This window comes from Triturus cristatus, chromosome 11 (assembly GCF_964204655.1).
Source record: "Triturus cristatus chromosome 11, aTriCri1.1, whole genome shotgun sequence".
NCBI lineage: Eukaryota > Metazoa > Chordata > Amphibia > Caudata > Salamandridae > Triturus > Triturus cristatus.
Genome location: NC_140594.1, coordinates 794594813 through 794619918, shown reverse-complemented (window position 1 = coordinate 794619918; position 25106 = coordinate 794594813).

The following is a 25106-nucleotide window of genomic DNA, read 5'->3' as shown; positions in this document are numbered from 1 at the left end:
CACAATGCAAACATGCACATACATGACACTGTTCAGGGATCCATCATCTACAGCTGACATTAAATGACCATTCATCATGGTCCCCCCATTAAAGCAGTGCACTTTGTGATCTGCATGGTACATGTTCTTTGCAGCAGGCACATTAACCCTCTGTGCTACCTTTCCAGGAGTCAACCCTTCCACTAGACAAAACTCCATCTCTCTCTAGGAAGAACATTAATCACCAAAGTTATCATGACATTTTTATTGTTTCTGAAAATTGCTGGAGGCCAGGAAGGAGGCAGCAAATTTTTTTCAAACCATAATATACTTGCAAACACTACGCACCCGCCCGAAATAGGTACCCAGTGAGGTCACACCGTTCGCATCACCCTAACCTGCTCAAGGTTCATGTGACCTCAGTGACAGAGTCACAGCGACTGGATCACTGTTGCTCTAGGGTGTGCTGCTTCGTAGGCCTGCCCACAAGACTGGAGATGAACTTCAGTTTGGATTGTGATGGACAGGCCTCCAAGGTTAACCCACAATTGATACCACTAGGGTACACCTGCTTGTGCTAAGACATCAAGCCTTCTAAGGTCTAGTGGGGCCTTCTAAGGTCTAGCATGGGAATGTGCCCCCTCAGTACAGTGGTCTGGTGGACTGGTCATGAAGGCTGAACCCGGTTCCCCAGTTCCAAATTCGATAGCTCTGGCTACAGTGCCACATCCTCTCCCCCTATGAACACCATACTTCCCCACTGAGAGAAACTCGTACTGCCTTCAGCAATAACCTAATTGTGCCCGCTATAAACACTTGGATGTGGCTCAATTCAAATTATGCAATTGATAAGAGTAATATGGTGCCTAAATATAAAATAACTGCAACCACTCATAGGGAATGCAAGATTAAGTAAAGCATGTGAAATGTAAGCAGAAACAACATGGTTACCTTCACGATCTTTATCAAAAAAGGGGGGGGGGAAAGAGGTTTAGAGGTTAGGTTCACCCTCCATCTGTGTACATAGATATTAAAAGAACCTAACCTATTAGGTTAGGTTCTTTTAACCTGAACGTTCAGGTTATTTAATATCTACCTTAACGATCTCTCACTCACTATTCAGAAATCAGCGAGTGGTTTTACCTGAAAAGTTATGGACATGACTAGAGGGCCCTGAAGGGAACCGTTTCACTGTCCATTGCTTATATCCTTACAAAAAAATAAGCAGTATGGTATAAAAAGACCACATCCATAAACACAGAGCCATGGTAAACATTGTGTTTTCCAATCCACCCATCAACCACCTGGGAACAACAATGCTGTTCAAAGAAAGACGAGAAACAAAACTAGCGCTTCACTGGCAAACTCTGTAACGTGATGCTGATGTATTTGGATGTAAATAAAAAACAATCTGGCTACTTTTCAACCCCTCTGTCTTGCTTTATTTAGTTATGTATTTATTTTTCTTATTTAAAACCTTCTATTTCTCTCCATCCTGCTGCACTTTGGCATTTATATAAGGTGCACAGTCAAAGAGTGCACACGAATAAATACACAACTATTGAATTCCGAGTCCCGGGCGACACAATAAAAATTTCGGGCCGTTAAAACTCAAATCCCCCCTCCCCAGCCCCAAAACTCACCTCTTTTTTTCTCTGTGGTGCAGGAAGCAAATGGCTTCCTGTGCCACGGAGAACAAAGGGGAAACTTCCAATGACGTCAGCGCGGCTCGCGCGCTGACGTCATTGATGACGTGGGGGTGGGGGGCGGGGGGAGGCAGGGGAAGGTCTTCCCCTGCCTTCCCAGTAAAAAAAAAAATAGATCGACCACTCACGGGGGGGAGCGCCAGTGCTTCCCCCGTGGGTGGGTGTTGTGACGAGCTGGACTCGTTATGGGCACATCGCAACTGTGCTCCATGACGAGTCCAGCTCGTCATGGGCACAGAACGGGTTAAACCTCACAGTGACCAAAATTGCCATTTTTACAGACTTTTCCTCCTACTCAGAAGCTTCAGTTTCGAAAAATGGCGGGCAGGAAAATGACTCTAAACACACTTATTTTAGTTCCAGAAGAGATTTTTCACATGCAATAGTCATTTCCAGTCAAAAGATTAAACATTAAAAAATTACCATTTCTGACCATCTGGAGAAATTTCGACAGGTCCGGGGTCATTGCTTTTCATCAGAAAATTGTTTTTTTGGAGTATAGAAAAAATGATTCAAAATGTTAATTAGATTGTGCCTCATGTTTAAGGACCAATTTTTAAAGTCTCACACCGACCAAAATTGTCATTTTTACAGACTTTTCCTCCTACTTAGAAGCTTCAATTTTGACCAACTTCGGGCAGGAAAATAACTCTAAACACACTTATTTCAGCTCCAAAAGTGATAATTCACATGCAATAGTCATTTACAGTCAAAAGATTAAGGTGCCGATTCCGAACTGGGTCAGAAAGAACTCTGACTGAGCCGGATCCGGAGTGTTTTCCGACCGAGACGGAGTCCTGCAGTCCGACCGAGCGAGTGCGATGCGGCCGTATGCTGCCGGACTTGGTTCGGTCGGACTCCCATAGAAGTCAATGAGATCCGGTCGTACGATGCGTACATGGGCTCCCATTGACTGAATGAGTACATCTCGCACTAGGGCGCCCCCTACAGTGTGTACGCGTCAGTGCCATACGCACCATACATGCCTGTGTTGGGGGACCCTTGGGTCTCCCCCTGTGTCCGAGTCGCAGGGCTGCAGGTGACAGGGGGTCCGACGCGGACCCCCAAAGGCAACTTCCTGGACATTTTGCGAACCGGACACTTCGGCTCGCACCATCTTTCCGACGCATGCATCGTACTGGCTCGGTCATAAGTCGCATCCATTGCATGCCACGGTTAGCTTACAACCACCAAGACGCACGGAGTGGTTCGGACCCAGAAATGACTCGGTCGGTGAATTTTACATAGCTCTCATTGTACTTGCTCGCGCGTACAGCCGTACGAGTTGGGTGGAAAACACGCATACAGCTCGTATTTATTCCGGCCGGATCACGTTCGGTGCCCTTCCGACCCGGATCAGAATCGGCCCCTTAGTATTAAAAAGTGGCCATTTCTGACAATCTGGATAAAGTTCGACAGGTCCGGGGTCATCGTTTTATATCAGAAAATAGATTTTTTACACTGTAGAAAAAATTATTCAAAATGTCAATTGTATTGTGCCTTATGTTGAGTAACGACTTTTTAAAGCCTCAGAGTGACCAAAATTGCCATTTTTACTGACTTTTTCTCCTACTAAGAAGCTTCCATTTCGACAAATTTCTGGCAGGGTAATGACTCTAAACACCCTTATCTTAGTTCCAAAAGTGATAATTCACATGCAATAGTCATTTACAGTCAAACGATTAAGCATTGAAAAATGACCATTTCTGACCATCTGGAGAAAGTTCGACAGGTCCGGGGTCATCGTTTTTCATCAGAAAATTGAGTTTTGGGACTGTAGAAAAAATTATTCAAAATGTCAATTGGATTGTGCCTCATGTTGAGTAACAACTTTTTAAAGCCTCACAGTGACCAAAATTGCCATTTTTACAGACTTTTTCTTCTACTCAGAAGCTTCTATTTCGACCAATTTCGGGCAGGAAAATGACTCTAAACACACTTATTTTAGTCCCAGAAGTGATAATTCACATGCAATAGTCATTTACAGTAAGCCTGGGCGCTGAACTACGCTCCGTTCGCGGAGCTTGCGAAGTTTAGGCAACTTCGCGATTCGCATAGAGCGCGAAGTTGCAGATTGCTACGCAATCTAGCGCGTAGCGTAGTAGTTTTGCTTCCTCGCGCGCTCAATATTCATTCTCGCGCGCGTGGTAACGTCTTACCGTGATTCTGCAATCGCCAACTTGCTTTTCTGTCCGTTCGCGAGCGCCACGAGATTGGTACTATGGCTGCCCAAGCCCGCGAGAGTGTGCGAACGCGAACACGTCATTCGGGAGCGCGAGCTGACTTCCGGCGGCTGTCTTGGTAAGATCGCGATCCCGAACATGCAAAAACTACAATCTGGCGAAGAATATATCGCGATCTTCATAAAACCTTCTCTAAAATGATTATTTAGCTCAGAAAAACTCCTCAGATTGTGATTTTGCTGCAGTCTTTTGTGTAAGGAGGAGTCCTTTAATTTTTTTAACTCTTTTTTTCCAGAGGAAGGAAGTGCCCCTGAGTCTACAACTTCCTGTTCCTGTCCAGCAGGCTCCTCCCAGTGCTTTGTGCATGTTCTTTTCACTTTCATTTGGATTTGGAGCTGGAAGGATCACTTTTTGTGTCTGTCTGCTCATACCATTGGATTGGTTTTTTTTGAGGACTTTTTGATTTGAGATTTAATTTACTACAAGTAAGTTGGAGAATTGGTGTGTTTGTGTTATTTTGCCTGGTTACCTGTTTGCATTTGCTGGGACTCGTACTCACTCTTAGGTCCCCCTCGTGTGGTGTCATCGCTGCTGTTCCTGCCGCCTCCTCCCTCCCGCCGCCGCGTTAGTAATCTCGTGGCCGCAGTGAGGAGGGAGGGAGAGACTACATTCCCCAGGCTCCCCGGCTGTTACCACCCCGGAAGCAGCGTTACCACCTCCCGCGCCCGGAGGCACTTTAAATCCGGACACACTCCCGGTGGAGCGGGTGTTATTTTGCCTGGTTACCTGTTTGCATTTGCTGGGACTCGTACTCACTCTTAGGTCCCCCTCGTGTGGTGTCATCGCTTCTGTTCCTGCTGCCTCCTCCCTCCCGCCACCGCGTTAGTAATCTCGTGGCCGCAGTGAGGAGGGAGGGAGAGACTACATTCCCCATGCTCCCTGGCTGTTACCACCCCGGAAGCAGCGTTACCACCTCCCGCGCCCGGAGGTGCTTTAAATCCGGACACACTCCCCGCGTCGCGGGCTCGCGGGCGGGCTAAGCCCGGGCAAAGGGTGGGCCGTCCGGGGCAGGGAGAGGCTCCCTTTGTCCTTTTGCACGCATGGACTTGTAATATAGGTAAGAACCGTTGTTGTGCTGTTATCATTGGGACAATCCTGTTCATGTTAATCTAACCGTGTTAAATACATACCAGCCACTGTCTTCGAGACCTTCGAGTTCATAGTGAAGATGGGGAAAACTGTTACTGGACCCTCTCGTCCTAATATCAGACAGAATACATCTATTAATACTCCCCTTCCAAGTCTAACAGCCATAGACCGCATGCTTCAAAAAACCATTGGGGTTGTCGCATCAGCGATAGAGAACACGGAAAGACGCCTCTCACTCCCTATTGGCTGTGCCCTGCCTGTATTGTCGGTTAATTCATCTACTACTATGGCTAATTCTTGTGACTCCTTGCTGTTGACATCGTATGTTGGATTACCAGGCTCAGATAAAATTCCTGAGCCATCTAAACCTAATCATATTGTACAATCTGATTTGTCGCCCCGGGTAAGCATACTCTCGGCCACACCAGTTCTCCAGGAGCAGGATTCAAGCACAGGACTCCAATTATCCAATGACATTATTGATTTAGATGGTAATAATATGAATCTGTCGTCTAATGTTCCACAGTTGGCCATGACTCATGTTGTTATTTCACCGGTCAGAACAAGAGGGCAAAAGGCCAAAAGCAAACAAAAGCATATTGATAAGGAGCAGACTGTATACAAACATAGGGGAAAAACCAGTAGGACTCATTATAAAAAGGCAGCTAACCAATTTGGTCGCAAGTGGGAATTATGTGAAGTACAGTCAAATGTTCCTGATGTTCAGTGTAATGATACTGTACATGAGGTTGGCAAGGATGGCTTTTGGGAGAAAATGGAAACATTATTATCGACACACATAGGGCCAATTATTGAGAAAATTTGTGATTTAGAAGTGCGGGTTGGTTCTATTGAACAACATATAACACAAATTCCCTATTTAACCAAGCCTACCCAATCTTTACTAGTTGCCCCCCAAATGGAATCCACACTAAATAATGTTGTGTCTATATCTGATTCACACACGATTGCGGGTGCCAAGGACAAGTCAAGAGGTCCAGTCATACATCATTTAGCTCCAAGCACTTTGCCTAATAGCGCCAATAATATCAGTAGTAATCCAACTGCTGGGGGAAGTTGTGAGGGGAATGATATAGCTCTGCTGGAAAAAGTTGCCACCTCAAAGGAAGGCACTGGGAAGCAAGGAGGCCAAATGATAGATCATTTAAGGGGTACATGTCAATCCGAAGATTTTAAAAGCAATAATGTTCCTTCTGTGATGAATTTGACACCAGAATGTGGAGCATATGTTGCAGTTCTTTGTAATGATCCCAGATTACGGAAAGGGCAATTTGAAACAAATGTATCTCTTAAAAATAAAACCCTTTATTGGTTAACCAAAAATTGTGGGTTTTCAATTTTAGATGCAGACCAGTTCTTACTTACTCAAAGAGGGGGTTGGATAGGCCCCACATCTAAAGGTTTTGATGGGGACTGCGTCATAATTAATTTTGGCTCACCAGTGTGGGTTCATAAAGTTTTATCTAGAGCCCCCCGCCCTCCTGTTGGGAATACAACACAACCCTATTGCCACTCGCCTATTTCTACAAACACCCTATGATTAACAACCCTGTTACTGGGCATAGGGCTTTTCATGTGAGGAATAATTGGCTGCCAATGGAGCCGGCTGCCAGTTCTATGTTTTCTCCCTTACCACTTTATAATAGGTTTCAATGTCTGACACAAATGGAGGATAATGATTGACATGGAAATATAGCAGGGAATAGAGTGGGAAGTATCGATAAGGGGATTATGGTGAATTCTAACATAATTATAAGGCAAAGTGAAGCAATTAATAATCATCAGGATCTCACTATGATGAATGGGTTACCGGGTACAAATGATTCTAGCGAGCCTGACAACTTAACAGCTAGTATACCTAGAGAGCCTACTATGAATACGGATGTACCTACAAATTGGCACAATGATAAAACCGCTATAACACAGGAAGGGTATTCACTAATAACATGGAATATCGCAGGTCTTGGGAATAAATTAGGTACACCCTTTTGGCAAGTTTTTATTACCTGCGGTAGCGACATAATTTGTTTACAAGAAACATGGAGTACAGATTATGTAGCAGTGGAAGGCTACACCTCTTATTGTGTTAATGCGACACCCTCCTTAATGGGTAGAGCTAAGGGTGGATTATTGTTGCTAATTTCTAAAAAATTGATTGGATGTAAAATTATTTCCTACTCCTTTATTGACATCCATAGTCAAGTTTTGCGACTATCATTCCCTATCGGAAAGGATTTGGTATTAATAAACCATTACAATAATAATTTTCACAAGGATAGGGGAGCTTTTCTAGACCCACTGGAAAAGGAGTTGGACAGGGTATTTAATATTTCACTTAAGCTGGCGGTTGTTGTGTGGGCGGGTGACTTTAATATTCAAGCTTGCCCCACCACATTTACTAACTCTTGTGGTTATATGAAGACCTACTCGACCACTGCGGGGACTAAGGATGATGTGTTACATTTCCCACATTGTGATTATGGCATGACCCTTAATGCTTTAATGGCTAAATTCGATCTTGAGCTCTTAGATTGTACCAAGAGAAAGGGCCATATCAAATGCCCATCATTCACTGGTAGGGAAGCAAATAGTAATATTGACCACATCTTACTAACGAGGAATAGTCCATATATGGACCTTTGGATAACCGAACAGGTGGTTAGTGACCACAATAGCATCTCTATAGATTTTTTGGCCTGGGGTAACAAACTGACTAATACTGATTACACAATTACAGATATTCTCCCTATCAGGCCGAATGGTATGAGAATTAAGTGGGATGGTGTAGACTCATATAAGATCCAATCGGCTGTGGTTAGCAAATGTAGAGACAGTATTAATTACTGTTTAAGGGATGAGGTTACCCCAGACAAATTATGTATGGAATTTTCTAATATAAATAATGTGGTTAGGGATATATTAACCCAGAAATCCAAAGGTCCGAAACAAGTCGGAAAGAAGTGGTTCGATCCTGAATGTACGGAGATACTATCTAATCTAAAGTCAGCCTTAAGGTCCAAGCCCCGTGACCAAATTTTAGTCCGTAAGTTGCGAAATGACTACAAACAAGCTGTCCTTGCCCATAAAAAGGTGATGAGATTAGATGCCTGGGATAAGCTAGGTTTTGCAAGCGATACTAAAAATGTTAAACTTTTTTGGGAAATTATAAATAGTCCCTTTTTAAAGGATGATCATATCCCTGAACTGACGTCCTATGTCAACTGCACGGAGTGGATAAAACACTTTTCTAATATTTTTAACCCAGATAAGGTTTTTTTAGATCCCTTTTTATTAAATGATTCTATTTGGCCTTTTATGCCATTAACGATTTGCGTCGAGGAGGTGCGAGAAGGGATGGTAAATAGCAAAGGGGGCAAGGCACCAGGCCCGGATGGTGTCCCGATTGACTTATATAAAGATGAAATGGATCTCTGGGCACGAATCCTGACAAGAATTTTTAATGCTGCCTCTTTGGGGAATTTTCCAAAATCATGGGCTGAATCATTAATTGTCCCCCTACATAAAAAGGGTTCACGATCCGAAGCATGTAACTACCGTCCAATTTCATTGTTAGATTCTTCAATTAAAGTGCTAAGTAAGTATGTATTGACCCCAGTTCAATATGGGTTTAGGAAAGGCATTGGGACCATTGAACAATGCCTAAATTTGGATTTGCTTATTAATAAATATACTGTAGTGAAAGGAGGCAATCTGTTTTTATGCTTCGCTGACTTGAGCAGCGCGTTTGATCTAGTGGACCATTCGCTCCTTTGGTCAGTATTGTTCGATTTAGGAGCACCGAAGGAGATTGTATTTTTCTTAGCAAGGTTATACGAAAAACTCTCTTGCAGTGTACGATATGGGTCCACTGGCGAGCGAACTCCCATTTTTACTGTGCGTAGAGGCATAAGGCAAGGATGTGTTATGGCACCCGTTTTATTTTCCCTTTTTATTAATCAAATTGCATTAGTTTTAAACAACATTCCGGCCGATGCCCCCAAAATTGATAATACTGTCGTATCTGTACTGTTATATGCGGACGATGCTGTCCTAATTTCCCGCACCCCTTTGGGACTACAACGTCTCATCGACGCTTTTACTCTTTTTATAAATGGTAGGAAATTGCTGATTAATAAATTAAAGACTTTCACCATGACATGTGGCAAAAAATTGAAGTCACCATGGTCCTTTTTTCTAGAAGGTTTAAAGATCCAAGCTGTTAAGACATTTTGCTATTTAGGTATCAATTTTGATGGTAACGGCAAATGGACCAATGAGCAAGTAAATATTGGACATAAAGTGAATAGGAATTCTAATGGTATTTTTCGTTTTGCAACGAAAATAGGGGACCATAGAATAAAGGACATGTTAACCATATATAATGCGAGATGTGTCTCTTCAGCTCTATATGGAGCTGGATTATGGGGTTATTCCTCTACTGTCCAACTTCAGATAAATGAAAATAACTTTCTTAAACGACTGCTATGTGTCCCGGCTGCAGCTTCTTCAGATTTGATACATCAGGAAACTGGTCTTAAATATATATCTGATCTGGCTGCAGTATGCCCTTTATTATTATGGCGTGCAATATGGCATAAAAAGGAAACTGCGTTTACACAGTCAGTAATTAAAGACTGCCTTAAGTTAGACCTTTGTCATCGTATTCCGTGGTTAAATTATATTATCTTTTGGTATAATACATTGTTTGGAATTAATATTCTAACAAATCCAGAGTATATAATACCTCTTTCAAAGAAGGAAATAAAAGATACATTTTTATTATACAAGATGGAAGAAAGAAATCAACAACTACAGACCCAAAAAACTTCTGTATTCTATAGGCAGCTTAATCTTAAGAGTGGGCTCCAGTCGTATTTTGTGGATGTGACTAGAAAATCGCACCGATTTGTACTAATACGTTTAAGGCTGGGCATTGTACATCATCTTGTATCCTTCCCTGTAATAGGGGCAGGTTCCAATTCGAATTGCCCTTGTGACAATGTCTCTAAACAAAGCTGTTGCCATTTCCTGCTATTCTGTAAGTTTTATGTTTTTTTAAGGAAATTTTATTTGAAACCTATCCTTTTAAAATATAATATCTGTTTAACAGCAGACGCTATGAACTTATTATGTTCTCTTCAAAGCCCAGACGTCTGCTTTCATGTTGCATTATTTATTTTGAAGTGTAGAGCTGCCAGGATATCCATAATTTTATGATTACAAGAAATGCGTTTTATACTGTCCATCATGTAGCTCTGTACAAGTTTATTATGATTGCATGGTGGTGTTCTAGACAGTTTTATGTTTCTATCTGCAATCTTATATATTGTTGTAATACCATGTGTAAATTCGTCCTGCTACGGCCGTTTTGAATTTGTGCATTAGTCTTACTATGGCATGGTACAGTTTTCTACCCCGTTATGGTTTTTTGTACTTAGGCACACGTCACTTTATTTTGGCATGGGATTACTCCCAAATTATGGAATTCTCGTTCCTTGAGTAATAATATATACTGATGTAATATGAATGACAAACTTATTTTGTACTATGCACATATCACTTTATCAGCAAGGTGGAATTTATAATTCCGTTGGAATCCAAGTTTATCTTGTACCATCCACTCATTTATTAGCGACATTTGTCGGATTTCGTTTTAACTGATGTTGAATTCATGTATGGTGCTTTATCACTCCGTGCGAGATACTGGTGTCGGTTCAGGGAATAGTCATTAGATTTTAAATAAGTCAAAATATGTGTCACAAATTTTTATTGTATATTATTATGTGTGTTCAGCTTATATGGTTGTATTTATACTAACCGAATAAATGCTTTTTGACTTGACTTGACTTGACCTGGTGTGTTTGTTTCATTGGGGCTTGTATTACCTACATTTTTCTGGGTTTTTCATTGTTTTTTAAAATTATTGTTGTGGCGGGTGGCCTGTGCTTTCAATAGGGGCCTAGTTGTTTTTCTCTGCAATTTCAGCCAGTAGGGTACCCATGGGTTCATGTTTTGTGGTGTCTGTAGAATTTTCAACATCATGTAGGGCATGGATGGCATAGGATTATTTGAAATGCTAAATGTGGCTGTGGTGTATTTCTCTGTTGGGATGTGTGTGCTTGATGTGTAACTTCTTATCAATCCTTTCGTAGCCCTGTTGATTTTCATTTGTGTATTAAAGCTGTGTTGTTTAGCAGGCCTCCTTTGTCCGGTCATATATTATAGGCCTGCTTCAGTTCATTGTTTTCCATGGCCTGTTGTGACTGTGTGCCCATGTGGCTTGTGGCAATTTTGTGGTGGTAGTTTAGTAGTGCGTGCTTCTTTTTCCATAAAGGCCTGTATTTCTTTTATTTGTTCCCCTTGGATTATGCTTGTTGTTGTTGTGTCCTCCTGGCCATGTGTGTGGCGGCCATTTTGTTAAGGCAGGCATTGTGCTTTTGCCATAGGCTTACATTGAGTGTTCCAAGCTTGTAGCCTAGTCTGCCAGTAGGCCCAGAGGTAGTCAGCCTCCAATCATTAGTGCGTTATTTAAATGTACAGTTTGTGTTGCTTGTCTGTTGATTTTCTTTTACACCATGGATGGCTTTGGATTTTATTGCAAAAGGTGTGTTTTGGGGTGGAATAGCATTTTTTGGGTGTGTGTTAAATAAATTGGGCTTTTTAGCCAGCATATAAGCCTAGGGATTCAGCTCGCGTACTTTTGGTAACTCTGCACAGCGCGACAACGCGGACTTACAGTTTTCGTCATTTTCGCGCTCGCAATATGCGTGTTCGTGCACGCGATAAAAGCCTTTTTGTACAGTTCGCGATCCCGAACACGCAGCTTTTGCAATCTGGCAAACAATATCTCGCGAGCAAAATAGATCCTTCTTGAAAACGCTTTTTTGTGCATTTCTGCAAAAAAAACTCCTCAGTCTGTCATTGAGCTGTAGGTTTAGAGCACGGAGAAGCTTTTATTTTTTTGAAAATATTTTTATGAGAGGAAGTAAGTTCCACAGACACTACAACTTCCTGTTCCTGTCCTTTGTAACCACTTTTTGCTTATTTGTGGTGGGTGGCCTGTGCATGTGTGTGGCGGCCATTTTAGGAAGGCAGGCATTGTGCTTTTGCCATAGGCGTACATTGACTGTCTTCCATTTCTTGTGGTTGTGGGTGTGTGGCGGCCATTTTGTGGAGCCATCCAAGCAGTGTGCTTGCTTTTGCCATCCGGTTCCAAGCTTGTGGCCTAGTCTGCCAGTAGGCCCAGAGGTAGTCAGCCTCCAATCTTTGGTGCGTTATTTAAATGTACAGTTTGTGTTGTCTGTTGATTTTCTTTTACACCATGGATGGCTTTGGATTTTATTGCAAAAGGTGTGTTTTGGGGTGGAATAGCATTTTTTGGGTGTGTGTTAAATAAATTGGGCTTTTTAGCCAGTATGTAAGCCTAGGGATTCAGCTCGCGTACTTTTGGTAACTCTGCACAGCGCGACAACGCGGACTTACAGTTTTCGTCATTTTCGCGCTCGCAATATGCGTGTTCGCACACGCGATAAAGCCTTTTTGTACAGTTCGCGATCCCGAACACGCAGCTTTTGCAATCTGGCAAACAATATCTTGCGAGCAACATAGATCCTTCTCAAAAACGCTTTTTTGTGCATTTCTGCAAAAAAACTCCTCAGGCTGTCATTGAGCTGTAGGTTTGGAGCACGGAGAACCTTTTATTTTTTTGAAAATATTTTTATGAGAGGAAGTAAGTTCCACAGACACTACAACTTCCTGTTCCTGTCCTTAGTAATCACTTTTTGGTTTGTGGTGGGTGGCCTATGCATGTGTGTGGCGGCCATTTTAGGAAGGCAGGCATTGTGCTTTTTGCATAGGCCTCCAAGCTTGTGGCCTAGTCGTACAGTAGGCCCAGGGGTACTACTCAGTCATCAATCATCACGGGTGCATGGAATTTAAACAACTGTTTTTGTGTTGTGCGTTAAATTTCAGCATCATGTATGGCTTTGGATTGAATTGTAAAATGTGGCCTTTACTTTTTTACGGGGTTAGATTTCAATTTTTGGGTGTTGGAAATAAACGCCTTTAGTTTTTATGTGTATATGTTCATTGTGTTGTTGCTCCCTGATGCTGCATCCATCCCATAAGATTCACACATTTTTATTTAGGTCAAACAGGCTAGACTACATTTATGTTTTTGTTCCTTGCTATTTTTCTTCATGAGTGTACACGGTACAAATACAACAGGATCCCTGGCCTTGTCAGTCTCTTAATGGCTGGCTATACTGTTGTTGTTCACTGACTTTATAAAATTTAATAATTGTGATGACCACCCACCAGACACTAATAAGTTATATATTATATTATGGATGTTTTGACTGATGTTCTTCTGGCTTTTTTGCTTTTAGGTGCACAAAATACAGAGGAGGTGTGTCATCATCATCCACTGTTGTGGTGCCAGACCGACGTCCTGCTGCTGTACGCAACGTGACGTGTGTGTGACCTGACCAGGCATCTCTGCAACTTGTGCAACTGAGTGCTGTTTTGACATCTGTTGAAGATGCCCCCAAAGAAAGCAGGTAGCAGGTCCTCCGGTACCAAGAAAGTTGCCATGGAGAAGAAGGAACAGAAGAAGAAGGAAGTGTTACTTAAGTCTGGTGTGCCTCCCAAAACCTTTTTTGGTACACCAAAAATGACCCCTGCAGCAGCGGTGTCGGGAGGCCAAGCTGGGGGCAGCACCTCCACATCAGTGGGCCCAACCCACCAACCCAGGCCCAAGCAGATGAGTGTGGAAGAGGTAGCCAGCCTTATGGTGGAAAGCAGTGATGCTGAGCCTGAACTAAACTTATCGCTATCGCAAAGTAGTACACAATCAACGCAGGAGGGAACATCATCAACACAGCAGATAAGTGGTCAACAGCCGCAGCCACTGCCCGCAATAGTAGCTGTTGTTCCTCCCGAAGTAGGGGCAGTTCAGGAAATTGAGCCTCATGCAGAGAAAGAAGAGGAAGCCACTCCTTTAGAACTTCCATTGGCTTCCAAATCCCCAGCAAGGAAAAGGAGGGTTAGTACATCAAGTTCTTCACCAAGCCCCCTTCTGATGATCTAGATGCCACTTGGAAGCCACAAACTGAGTCTGAGAGGGAAACATATCACAAGAGCAGGCATGGGAAAAGGAAGGTTCCAGAAAGCCTTACACTTATGGATGTTTATGTAGAAGAGCAGGATGATGATGATGATGATGAGCCAGTCATCACAAACATCACTCCCGGGCCTGAGGAGATGGAGACCAACATTTTTACACTATCCAAAATGGATGCGAGGGATGTAGCACGCATACCTCCAACACAGGTAACACCAACACGACCTCCAGCTTCCATATTTACATTAGCAAAGGGCCGGCAGCGTCCTACATCCAGCACAACAAGCACAACCTCAGCAGAAGTAGGTAGTGGTCCTGCACAGAGTCAAATTCAACACACACCCTCCAGTTCATCCGGCATTGGAAGTGGGAGTGGCACCTCCAGCAGGAGACAAAAGTTAAGCTCCCCAGTGTGGGACTTCTTTACGGTTAGCAGAAAGGAGGAGAACATTGCTATATGCTCCGTTTGTCATACCTCTGTTAGTCGTGGTAAGCTTGGTACAAACTATGGTACCGGAGGCCAAATGACCCATCTGAAAAAACACCACGCAATCCAGTGGGAGGAGCACCTTAGTCGCTTCAAAACTGGAATCATTGGCCATAAACGAGTAGAAAGTCCGCTCCCGGTGGAACAGGAAGAAGAGGGAGACATCCTCTGTAGTAGTGGTACACAAAGTAGCCCTGTCCCCAGCACTGCAGTGGTAACGCCCACATCCTCAGCCACATCTCATTGGCACAAGAGTAAGAGTCAGCCTGAGACACCAAGGAGTACTGCTGGCCCAAAAAGTGCGACGTTGACCACAGGAAGGAATACCATGCAGCCTACCATTCTTAGCATGTTTAGTAGGCCGGAGGGGCAGTACGAACGCAACCACCCAATAGCACATTTGTACAATGCAAAGCTGGCAAAAATGTTAGCACTGGACCTTCTCCCTTTTTCTTTTGTTGAAGGGGTGGGTTTTCTTGAGTTTGTGACCACCATCTGCCCAAAATGGAAAGTTCCCAGCCGCTACTATTTCGCAAGAGTTGCTGTTCCAGCACTACATCACGACGTGCTGGAATTGCTTGGAAAAGCCTTAAAACAGAGTGCTGTTCAGAGTATACACCTGACAACAGACATGTGGACCAGTTGCCAAGCCACTGATTACATGTGCATCACTGCACACTGGGTCTCTTTTTCGGGTGTTAAAGATAAGATATCTGACGGTGTTGTTGACACCGCTGAGATTTTTAAAGACACTCGCAAACATGCAACTGTAGCCATGTTTGCTATGGAGAAATCTCATACTGCTGCTAACATTTTGGATGAGTTTAACAGCAAGGTGTTTGAGTGGCTGCGACCAAGAGGTCTTACCATTGGTTTTGTTGCCACGGACAATGTCAGTAATGTAGTTAGGGCCATGAAAGATGGTGGCTATTTCAGGGTGCCATGTTTGGCACACTGCATTAACATTGTTGTTCAAGACTTTCTGAAAAATGAAAGCAAAGTCAGCAGCTTACTGACCACCTGCAGAAGAATATGCACACATTTCAACCATTCTTTGAAAGCCCGGAAGGAGCTGAGGGTCATTCAACGTGACCATAAAATGCCAGTCAAAGCACTCATCCAAGAGGTGCCAACACGTTGGAACTCAACGTATTACATGCTTGAGCGTCTGTTTGAGCAGTACATACCACTTAATGCTTATGTCATGAAAAGGTCAGGGGATCCTACTGTGAAAGGCATGAGAGTTGAGATGGCCCAATGGGACCTTGTCAAAAGCCTGACAGAGATGCTACTTCCTTTTGAGGTCTTCACGCGTGAAGTGAGCAGGGAGGACTGTACTATGGGCCAAGCTATCCCATTGTTGTACATGCTAGAGCAAGAACTGAAGGAGGTGTCAGAAATGTACACAGGTGTGGATGACAAAGTAGATGCATATTATTTGGCAAACACCTTATCCGCTCGCTTATCTCACAATACAAGGATTCAAAATAACATTGTGTCACATCCACATTACATTACTGCCTCAATTTTGGATCCACGTTACAAATTATTGCTGCGCAGTAATGAAGTCATTGCTTTTTCAGAAGTAAATTTTGCCCAGTACAAAACTTTGATAGCTGAGGAAGCCACTGAGTTTGAAAACGAAAGGATCTTCATTAAAGGCCCACCCCCCCAGGGCAGAAAAAGTACTGCAGGGCACCCAGAGCCAAGTTCTACTTCAGAGGCCAAGAGCAGTGCGTTTGCCTCCCAGCAGTCAACAACACTGCCAGCAATAACATCAACAGCACCAACAGGATTATCAGGCACATTTAAAAAAATGGCAGGTGATTGGTTTCTACGGAAAGGGTATTGTACGTCCATGACTGATGCAAAGGCAAAAGAGGCCCAGGAAATCAGAGCACCCCTGAACATTGAGCGGATGGTTCAGGCCTATCTAGATGACACAACATAGGTCTTCATGGAGCAAAGCCCACTGGTGTATTGGCATGGGAAAAGAAGCCAATGGACAGTGCTCAGCAGGCTGGCGATAAAGTATGTGGCTTGCCCTGTTGCAAGTGTCTCTTCAGAGCGTGTTTTCAGTGCTGCTGGTGCCATTGTTACTGTCAAAAGGACCAGTCTCTCGCCCAAAAGCGTTGAGAGGTTAACCATGATCAAAATGAATCAACACCTTATACCACCGGAGTACAAAATACGTGAATCACAGCAGGAAGAGGAGAACGACTTCGATGACATAAGTAGTGGGTTGTTAGACATACTTCTGTCTGAACCACCAGAGTTTGAGGACGAGCTCCTCTTCCCTGACAACTATGCTTACAAATTGTTCTCCCTTCCTTTATTTGTGTGTGACTGTGTATCTGTTTTTCTGGTTCAAAATCTAATCACAACAAATCCATCAACAGTCTCCTCTTTTTATTTCCCTATTGAAGTTGCACGTCTGTGCATAACTGTCCACTCCACTCCTCAGGGTCCTGCTCCATCTTCCTTACTTTCCCTAAGTACATTTCAAGCAAGCCAGACATTGGATGGAGATGGAGAATAGTACAATACATGTTGCCTCTAACAGTACCTCCATAAGAAGTGAAACGTGACTCCAGCTATATTCCATTTTGTTTCCAAGCCGAAAGAAACTCATCACTGACTGGCAGAAGGCTAGGCAGGCATCAGACAGCCAAAGAGAACACCAAGACAAGTAATGAGTGATTATTGTGAATGATGGTGGCATGCATTGCATTGGATGCTGGCTGACTACGAATAATTGTGCATGAAGTAGAACTAGACTAGTTTATCGTCAAAGTAAAAGTGACTCAGGTGTGGTGACAGTTAATGTTTCCTTGTTGTTTAATAATAACCACATTGTACTCCTACCATTGCAGGTGCCGGCCAATATCCGTTGCAATTTAGTAATATGGAATATATTCTAAACTTAATCAGTCACTACAGACTGAGTTGGTGTTGGAGAAGACGTCCCACATGGTCATCATCATGATGCTGCTGAGCATACTATCTTTGCACACAGTCAGTTGGATCGGAGAAAAGTGATGGAATAACTGCGTTTCATGGGCTGACTTAAAAGGTAAACAGTTTGAACAAGGACCACAGCACAGACCTAGGCTAGATGTCCGTGTAGTGCTGTGGACTGGAGTAGAGTGTAGTGGTATGAGGGACAGTGGCGCATTGATTTATTCACTTCGTTTGGAAAATGCTCGGTTGCTGCAGTGCATATGACATTTCTCTGGCTCGCCCAAAATGTAATTAAGGGGTAGGGTGCCTGGCCTGTGCCGCGGTTCTCGTGTTCTGTGGCTGTGCTGGCTCCTGAGTCCTGTCCCATTGTTGTTGTACTCTAATGCTGTAGAGTAGACACTTATGTATCCTATCCAAGCTGCCTCAGTCTGAAAATGTTCTCTCCAGAGTGTTGTCTTCTCGTCTTGCACTCCACTGTAATTGAGTTTATTGTTTTAAATGCAGTAATTTTTCAATACCCCGTTTGTTTTTCCATCTACACTTACAGGCCGGCCTTTAACCTGTGCTATAGTGGGAGAAACGACTCACACTTACCTTACCAATCCGCATCAGGCAGGCAGTGGTACCCAAGATTGATGTGCGGAGTCGGAGTGTCCATGGAAGGGAGGACCAAGAGGAATGACGATAATGATGCAACTCCACATTTGGACAAGGATAATACAGTAACTTTAGTATCATTCATCATTCGTCTTTAAATTTATTTGATTACTTTTTTCTCTTCAATCATTACGACTGTGTCTTGTGGTTTGTTTGGTAATAGATCCCTACAACTATTTTTTAATTTCCTTTGCTTGCTTGAAAAATAAAAGTAAGCCCGGTACATCATGTAATTGGGTTCGGTCTGAGCTCTGAGGGCGGCAGACAGGCAAGGCAAATTTAAATTTCTTCCCTGACTGTACTGTCTCATTGGGTAATAGTAGTTATAGTAAGTACAACTCATTATCATTACCATCAAGTTCTCTCTTCCTCAGCATGCATGCATTTGCTTTTTCTCACTTTATACTTTGATTTCTTTGATAATGGATCATGGTCGTCTTACAAGATTGTGTTTTACTTTTGTTGTGTCCATGCATACTGTCTGTTTTTCTTTCTCAAACCTTTCCCAAAACCCCACTTCCCATCCATTCTTCAATCCTTAACCCTCTTCCCCCGGGCTGTGTGATTTATATTGAGGTGTGATGTGATGACTACATTAAATGTACACCAATTGATCACACGCTTGCTGGGGCAGATGTGGTGAAAGCAACACGAATTGAATTTCAACTGAGGCTGTGCAAGGATCTTCTTCTGCTAGCCCACCCATGCTGTAGTTTACTTTGTGTTCTGTTCTACTACTCCTCCCACAGTCTCTCAGTCAAGTGACTTTCTCTTTCTTTTTTCAAATGTTATTGCCAGTGTCTACTACTTCCACCACTATAATGGCATCTTGTCCGTTAATTTGGGAAACCAACCATGCAGCCATGTGTGCCGAACTTCATCATCAATTGCAGTTAAGATAAGTTTGGTGGGAGGTATGGACCAGGAGGAGAGACTGACAGTACTATTATGACAATTAAAATAACTCAGTGAGGGGTACTGCATCTATCGGTTTGTGTGTTACAAAATCGGCAGATCTTTTAAATCAAACACTGGCTGTGGGCATGTAGCAGCACGGAAACAAAGTAAACAACCATGTAACTTAGATTGAATTTGGAAAACTGTAACCCACCACAAAACATTAACATCGTATAAGTAAATAGTATATATTTTAATTTCCCTAACAAAAATAAACTATCCCGCTCTGACCTAACCCACCCCCCTCCCTAACCCCAACCAATGTCCACAATGAAACAAAACGAAAGTCCAAAGTCCCAATGTTCGAATGAATCCCCAACGCCCACAAACCCACCCACCAACAAAAGGAATTAAAAAAGGGGCAAATGATGAGGTCCTCTATCGTCGGCGGGCCTTAAGGTGTTGATCAACCAGGATCTTTACCCCCTCCTCCAGGTTCTCCTCTAAGCGGGCCACCTGGCGGAGCAGCTGGCGGCGAAATGCACTGCAGTTACATGCAGGGTGGGGGGCAGCAGTGCTTGATATTGATGGGCACCGGCGGCCGGCTGCCTGTCCACGGCGCCATGAAAGTGGAGGCAGGGCCTGACTGGGGCCCGGGGCATTGGAGGAGGCTGCAGCCGCCTCCTCCTCCGCCTGAGCAACCAGCCGGCGATAATGCTCACAGATGGCCTCCAGTTTCTGGCACCGGGCCCTAGCGGCCAACTCCTTCCTTGATGGTTTTGTGGGTGTGGAAGGAGTATCTATATCAAGAAAGAAAAAGAACATGTTGTAGGCAATACTCTTAGCAAAACAGAAACACTAAAATCATTCAACACATAGTGTCACAGTATCACTAGCAAACACAGATCATACCATTTGAGATTTGGTGGTAAGTATCTATTCTCTACTCCTACTTCCTTGGACTCTAACATTTGTGGGAGTTTCCAACATTATAAATATAATCGTACTATGTACTCTGGACCGGTACACCAGTCGTGTTGTTCTTATCTGTAGTTTAGCCCAATTACATAACCTTGTTGTAGCCGGCATGCCAGCTCAGTCAGCTAAGCTTGCACCCAAGAGAAACAGATATGAGCCACATGATGCAGACTCACGTTAGTTTTATTTACTACTACTGTCTGCAGGTGGGGAAGCTCATATTTTTGTATGACGCCTTACGGCCGTTTGCACTGGCCATACTCTGTTACATTTTTATGTTGATTACTTGTATTTGGCCGTAATACACAGTTTACTCGCCAGTGCCACCCACCCGTCCCCTCCCCATGTCACCGCCCGCAAACACTCCCACCACCAACCGCTACTGCAGTGGGTACTTTGCTTTCATTGATTGTGTAACCAATAACCATAAACAACAGATAGGCCACCCTTTGCAGGCTGTCTGCCACAAGCGAAAATAGTACATTAATAATAGGTAGGGAGTGGTCTCCAGAGTGGGAGGAAGGGGCTTCCGCTTGATAATGTATATATATATAAATATATATGACATGCTTGCAAACTACTGCAAGTGTACTGTATTCGGAAAATACTACCTATATTCCCCTAGGCTTTGCCCATGTCGCGCAGTTTCTTTTACATTTTCTTCAAAGTAAGAATCTCCAGTGACACTTTCCAATCCTATACTGTCTATAGTACATCCAGGAATATATCCATTCAAGTAAACGTTTATCCTTCTTTTTTATATCTGTCATACTTAGTTGGTTTCACCAACAACCACCCATGCTTCCGCTCCTTCCTTGCTTGCCTTGGCTTTGAGATTGAATTTGAACGAAACAACGCTGGTTTTTGCTATCTAGCACTATCCACCCATACTTTGTCGCCCACCCAGGCAGGCATTCTTTCACCTTCCACCCATCCTTCAACAACCCATGCATCTGATCTGATTACTATCACTATCAGCCACCTATGCATGCTTCCAACAACATATCCTTCTCTGCCAGTCAGTCATATTATCTCGCCCGTCCTTCCACCCTTAGTTCTTTCCCTCTTTGTTCAACACATCCATCAAGGTCATCTGATCTGAGTTTGTCTTCTCCATAAAACCTTCACAGCTGATTTTGGAGTCAAATCGAAGAGGCCATTGGTTACTCTACTCACGCTGCTAATGCTAAGTAAAGGGTGTCTTCTTCAACCGTTGTATAATAATAAGTCGCACAGTACAGTGAAATACTGAACACACTTCCAACTAGTAATGTCAAGAATTAATGAATATAACTTACCGCCGCGGCCACTGCTGCTGCATCCCCCCCTGTCTCGCCTGCAGGTGCAGCCAGTTCACCTGCCCCCTCCGAAATGGCCGCATCGCTGGCCCCGATGGCACTGGTGAATGGTAGTGTGCCTAGAAAAAAACATCACAAATTTTTAGATGCCTGGAAACCTCCCCCTATTTAAAGTGTTGTTCACTTGGAACATTGAAAAAAAAGTTAATACAACATACATCAGCACTAGACAGTATGTACAGTCAGTAGACAGACACTAGTGGTGATATGGTTCCACTTCCTAGGGTCATCTAGTCCTACTCTACTCTTTTGAGAGTTAGCCTGAGCCATGTGTAACCCTTTTAGATTCATCATGTCGACTACTACTCTTTTGGCACATATTTAATTATACCTGCAAGCTTAGTGAGATGTGCAGGAGAGTAGATGCCTTTGAGGCCACTTGACTGTTGCGTACAAGTGACGAGGTTGGAAAAAACACAGTTATTGAGTTTGTTTAGTTCATATTGCTTAGCCATCACATACATGCTACAATTTTTGCCATGACTGCAAAATGCTTCCATTCACCAGTATACTATGTAACGGCTAACTCGCAGCATTTTTCTCATATAATAGGCGGATGATTCCCTTCTACAAACCAGAGATTTGCAGAACATATAATGATGCAAGATTATGTAACCAGTATTTCTACGTTCTACGGTGAGGGGTCTTCCAGAATTCGAAAGATCTTGGCTCTTGTTCTTGTAGTCATGCACTTGTAAATGTTTACTGTTTTAATGTTAGGCTTTTTGCTGGCTTATTGACTATGGCTGTAGTAAAATATATTTTGATGTACCGAGTTTGATACTTGTTTCAAATAAAACTTTTGAACTTACACATAGACTCTGTGGTATTTGGGGTGGTGGGGTGGACTTACACAAGTGAGTGTGCAAAATGGTATTATTATGTTCTGGGTTGTCTGCAGAATCACTAGACAATAGTAGTATCATGTACTATCCGATCAAAAATACTAGTCAAATATCTGGTTGGCCATTTTGTATGTGGTAATTGTCAAAGCCTCAACATTGAGAAGACTTGAAGAGGACAACCCAAAGGACAGGACACAGTGGCTAGAGCTATTGGTCAATCTGAGTTTTATTATTCCAAAGAAAACCTTCTATAAAGAGTGGGCAAATGTGCAAGCTTCGCTACAGACAGAGTAATATAATAGTAATAGAAGTAGTAGTACAGAGAGTCATAGCAGAGGCAGTTAGAAGCAACTTAGTTAGAGGCAGGGATAAACAGAATTTGTAAACAGATAGTCAAGGTCAAAGAAGTAAGCTTTTGTAAAAATAGAATTAGAAAGTGGAACCATAATTTATAGTTCGGAAAAAAAAGATGCAGTAAAAGTTAGGGAAATATAAATGTCAATAACCACTGGAGGACTTACTGGGGCCAGCAGCAGGAGCCTCGGTAGAGGAGCGGTCCTCCTGTGGTTCCCCCGCCGACTCCAACCCCGTCTTCTTGCCCCTGGGTGGTGCTGATGATCATGTAAAATATAATAAAGAAAGAGACAAACATTAAGGAGTGCTGTGAAAGAAATAATAATAAATCATTTGGAAAAATAAGTCAAACAACATTTTAGGAAACAACAATTGCAATAAAATTGACCTATCTAATCAGATGGATCGACTACTGGCTTCTTCCTGCATTCACGGATTGTCTACTTAGTTATTTATGAACACTCCAGTGTTCCATAATCATTCTGATTACAAATACTAACGAAGCCTAGTAAGTACCACCTGACCTACACCACCTATTCCAGACGGGCCAATTGTTCACTAAGTCTGCATTTCCATTTTTTTCAGCCATCAAATGCATAGATGAGATGGAGGACACATGCATACATTAGTGCATACATAGATACAACTAATTGTGGGTTGGTTGCATGATTCTGATCTAGTTCTGCTACTGACTGACCATGCTAAGCCTATCACTCACTAAACAAATTACAAAACGTTCGACGGAGGACTGGGGTAGGCAGCACTCAGTGACAGAGGAGGCATCACGCAGACCGCATAAAACAATTATTAACTAATACTAACAAACTAAACCTAGTATCCAATATCCATCCACCACTATGTCACAGTAGGACAATGGAAGGACTAGTCTCTCTAACAAATCGCATTACCTAACTTCAGTTCTGTAAAATAAAATCTTATATAATCAGCATCAGCACAAGCTAGCGCAAACTAAGTTGCAAACAAGTAAGAGTACCACCGAGCACCTGGGTCCTTAAATCAAAGAACATTTTGCTTTTTGGAACTTAATTTACCCGCAACACCTGGCACGCAGCAGTAATCTTGTTGTTCATCAAATTTAATATACACAATAAGTTACTCACCAAGCCCGATGACCTCAACACCTAGCAGGTCCAACAGGTCCTGCTCCCGGTCCAGGATGTCGGACCACCGGTGGGCTAGTTGGTTGTGGGTGCGCCGGACCCCAGAGCACCGGAACACGGCCCGGCGCACCTTCGCCCACCGACGGTGCCGCTCCTGGGTAGTGTAGCCGGAGCCGGGCCTGCCGCCTGCTGCCAAGGTCAAGGGGAGGTGGCGCTGGATAAAAAAAAACAAGGGCGGCCACCTCCTCCTCCCCAAATAGTTGCCGGGCCTGCACCCCTGCAGAACGCATTCTGCCGCAAGGCAGGCGGACCTTCTGTGCTCCTGCAGGTCCCTTGCCCTTGCCACTGGGACTTGCTGTGCCCTTGTCCATGGCTCTGGGGAAGTTAGAAGGGGAAAAAAAAGTTAGGGGTAAGAAGATAGAAAGAACTTTATAAAAGTAACAAAAACACAGTAAAAGTAGAAATAAAATGGAAAATATAAACTTAGGCAAAGAGAGAGATAGATAATAATTAAAAAAAGTCAGAAAAAATGTTTTAAAGACAAAGGATGGCAAAGATGAAGGGAGGATACAAAAGTAGGCCCAGAACCATAGCATAGAGTGAAAAACAAGATGGCCGCGCCCAACCGCGACCGCGTGGGTAAGTTTGCGCGATATTTCTCGCGAACATGTACTATTCATCGCGAACAAATAAAATGCGCTCCCGAACATGTCAATGCACATCGCGAACACGCTATTCGCGACCCGGAACAGGAAATAAGGCATCGCGAGCGGGCGGGACAATAGAAAAACAAGATGGCCGTGCCCATTGGCGACCGCATGGGTAAGATCGTGAGATATATCCCCCGAGCATGCAAATAGCTCCCCGAACATGCTTACCGCGCTCGCGAACAAGAAAAAGCCATCACGAATAGGTTGCCACAAGCAACTACGCAAGCTCGCGAAGCTTCGTGAAGGTCGCGTAGTGCAATGACATCTTCGCGAACCTTCGCGAAGCGCGGCTACGCGAACTACGCCCAGCCTTAATTTACAGTCAAAAGATTAAACATTAAAAAATTACCATTTCTGACAATCTGGATAAAGTTCGACACTCTTGTTTTAGTCCCAAAAGTGATAATTCACATGCAATAGTCATTTACAGTCAAAAAATTAAACATTAAAAAATTACCATTTCTAACCATCTGGAGAAAGTTCGACAGGTCACGGGTCCTCGTTTTTCATCTGAAAATTGACTTTTTGGACTGTAGAAAAATTGATTGAAAATGTCATTTGGATTGCGCCTCATGTTGA